Source organism: the organism of the source record quoted next, unplaced genomic scaffold (genome assembly GCF_019419815.1).
Source record: "Pyrus x bretschneideri cultivar Hongxiangsu unplaced genomic scaffold, Pyrus_bretschneideri_v1 Contig67, whole genome shotgun sequence".
NCBI lineage: Eukaryota > Viridiplantae > Streptophyta > Magnoliopsida > Rosales > Rosaceae > Pyrus > Pyrus x bretschneideri.
The window spans coordinates 545,136-548,798 of record NW_025999806.1 but is presented as its reverse complement, the minus strand read 5'-3'; positions in this window follow the sequence as shown (position 1 = coordinate 548,798).

Here is a 3,663-nt window from a genome sequence, read left to right as displayed (position 1 = left end):
TCTTATGTTGAAACTTTGTAGGTGAAGCTTTTGTGTTGAAGCTTTGTTGGGCACCATAAATTGATTTTGTTTCACACTATCTTGATCAAGAGTGTGTGAAGCTTTTGAGAATTGTTGTTGCTCTTCACTTGTTGAAGCTTTTGTTGGCACCATAAATTGATTTTGCTTCACACTAACTTGATCAAGAGTGTGTGAGGCTTTTGACATTTGTTGTTGCCCTCCATTAGTTGAAGCTCTTGTAGTGAAGCTTTTGTGTTGAAACTTTGTGGGTGAAGCTTTGAGGTTGAAGCTTTGTTGGGCACCATGAATTGATTTTGCTTCACATTGTCTTGATCAAGAGTGTGTGAGGCTTTTGACATTTGTTGTTGCCCTCCATTTGTTAAAGCACTTGTGGTGAAGCTTTTGTGTTGAAACTTTGTGGGTGAAGCTTTGAGGTTGAAGCTTTGTTGGGCACCATGAATTGATTTTGCTTCACACTATCTTGATCAAGAGTGTGTGAGGCTTTTGACATTTGTTGTTGCCTTCCATTTGTTAAAGCTCTTGTGGTGAAGCTTTTGTGTTGAAGTTTTGTAGGTGAAGCTTTGAGGTTGAAGCTTTGTTGGGCACCATGAATTGATTTTGCTTCACACTATTTTGATTAAGAGTGTGTGAAGCTTTTGAGAATTGTAGTTACCCTCCATTTGTTGAAGTTGTTGAATTTCCCAATTTCCTCTTTTTTCTTTTTTTCTTTTTTTTTTTTTTTTGGGGAAAATTAGAAATTTGAAAATGTGGGAGAGACAACATATACAAATTTTGTGGAAGAGAGACAACATATACAAATTTTGCTTCCACACTGTTAAGCAAGAGATTGTGATGCAAGCCACACCTTGTAGTAGTCGAAGGTTTGGATGAACCTTATAAATTGAATTTGCTTCGAACAGTCTTGATCAAGAGTGTGTGAAGCTTTCTACGAGCTGTAGTGTTTGCATTGTTACAGAGGAGAAATGTCTGAAGCAGATGTAAGAGGGCTGAAGAGCTTGATCTTCGTATACCATGCACTGAAGCCATTGTTGGCTTGCAATAAGACTTTGTTGGTAACTATAACTCTTGTTAGGCATAAGTGCTCCCCTAGTTGAGTTGTAAAGCTTGAGGGTTTTTGATTATTTATGAATGCTAGGAGTTCACATGTACAAGTTGTACCACTCGTCTTCTAGTTGGTGGAATGAATGGTGAGTTGCTTTCATCACTTGGTTAGTGGTACGAATGTGAGTTCCTTTATCACCTTTCATCACATTTCACCACCTGGTTGGTGGCACAAAGATGAGTTCCTTCTTCACTTGGTTGGTGGCATGAGTGGCTAGTTGCCAAATGATGTTAGAGTACGGGTTGTACATTTCATCACCTGGTTGGTGGCACGAAGATGAGTTCCTTCTTCACTTGGTTGGTGGCATGAGTGGCAAGTTGCCAAATGATATTAGAGTACGGATTGTACATTTCATCACCTGGTTGGTGGCATGAAGGAGAGTACGAGTTGTACATTTCATCACCTGTTTGGTGGCATGAAAATAAGTTCCTTCTTCACCTGGTTAGTGGCATGAGTGGCAAGTTGCCAAATGATATTAGAGTACAGGTTGTACATTTTATCACCTGGTTGGTGGCATGAAGGAGAGTACAGGTTGTACATTTCATCACCTCGTTGGTGACATGAAGATGAGTTCTTTCTTCACATTTCATCACTTGGTTGGTGAGAATAAAGGTGAGGTGTCGAGGCACATTGTAGCAAGTGTCGAATGACACAAAGTATGTTGAACCCTTTCGAAGCACAGTTGGCTTATGCATGGATGTGTTGGAATGTATGATGTTTATGTATGAATGTGTTGGAATGTATGATGTTCATGTTTATTGACATGAGTGATGCTTATGAATGTTTTGCTATGCATGAAGGGATCCATACTTTCGATCTGTGAACCATGTTGGTTGTAACACTTAGTATCACATACTTTGTGTCAAAGTATGCATGTTGAAGCTCTGAATTGGAGTATAGGGGTAGGTCAGCGTAGACCAAATGTTCTAGTGCTAGGAATGCAAAAAACTCAGAATAAGTTGTCTGAATTCCCTCTTCTTTAAATATTTGCCGAATGGCCTATGTGACAAAAGATCTCAAGTGGTTGAGAGTCAAAACATTTGAAATGTGTATGCCTTCTTATAATAGCATTTCCTTCAGTACCCAGTCCTCCACTTTGAAAAAGTGAGGCTTGGCCCCATAGTCATAATAGTCAACGGTACGTTCATCCCTAGTTGTCTTGATACTAACTTTTATCCCTCTTGTTGTAATAGGCTTGCTGAGAGTAAAAATTCTTCCTCTTACCAAGAGACAAATACATTTGGTGACTTAACGAGTAGCTAAATGAGGCAAGAGATGATGCACTAGGTGTCTGAATGGTCAAGATCTCCTCACTTGGTAGAACTTGACTTCCACTTCCCACTTGTTGATAGGGGTTAACCATATGGAGGTTCCCTTGGTATGTCCTTGCTTCGCCGGAGGCATGGTTGTAAGCATGTGCCATCACCCTAAAGTAAGTCTTCCAAGTGTTGGCATTGATCATGTACTTGAAGAAACAATCACGTAGGCCTGCCGTGAAGGCTTTGAGGGCGGTCTCATCATCTGCCTCAGCACAACGAGAATACTCATGGCTAAAGCGGCCGACATACTTTCGTAGTGACTTGTCCAGCTTCTGGCGAATAGTGTACAAGTCATCTGCGGAATGCAAGCGATCTATCTGGAAGATGTGTTAAAAGACAAACAGTTTCCTCAGTTCCTCAAATGAGTTTACTGTCTTAGGTGGAAGACGACAATACCAATTCAGAGCTCCGCCAGAGAGAGTAGAGGGGAAGAGAAGACATCGTTCTTCGTCGATGTGCATTCGGTATGCCATGGTAGACTTAAAGAGGTTAAGGTGTTCGACCGGGTCCTCCCTTCCAGTGTAGAGTTGTAAGCCAAGCTTTTGCTTTGTTTTTGCTTGGAGAGAGGTGTCAAGGATCCTCCTTGTAAGAGGGCCAGGCCTAGGTTGGTTCCAGTCAGGTATTTTGGCCTGAAGTTCGGCCTTCAACTTGTTTACTTCCTCAAAGAGTTGTAGGACAAGGGGGTCCTGAGTGAAGTCAGGTACTGCTGGATCCTTCTTCCGTAAGTTTTCATCTCCTCTTGGAAGTAGGAAAGCTTGGTCAACGGCATGGGATTTTTCTTTAGACTCATCGTACTGACTTCCAGGGCGAGCCTGTTGAAACGCCCCCGAGTCCCCCGCACCTTCATATTCTTCTAGGACATGTCGCTCATTCCCTAGATTGACAATTGGCTTGGGGCATGGGAGAGGACCGAACCTCTCAGAAACCCTTGGATCATTGACCTTCAAGCTTATGTGGATGGGGTTCTCTCGACGTTGCTCAGGAAGTCCTGACAGTTACGATAAACGGTTTTTTATCGTTCTACTCCTTCTGCAAAAAGGTGCCTTCTTCCATTAGGGATATCTATGTTGAAGCAGCTGGGTCGAGAGATGTCTCATGTTGAAGCAGCTGGGTCGAAAGAGGTCTCATGTTGATCAACATCTTGATGAGTAACTCGCTCCCCATTAGGGATACCCATGTTGAAGGCAGGTGATCCCCTATGTTAGGGGGCACCCAGGTGGT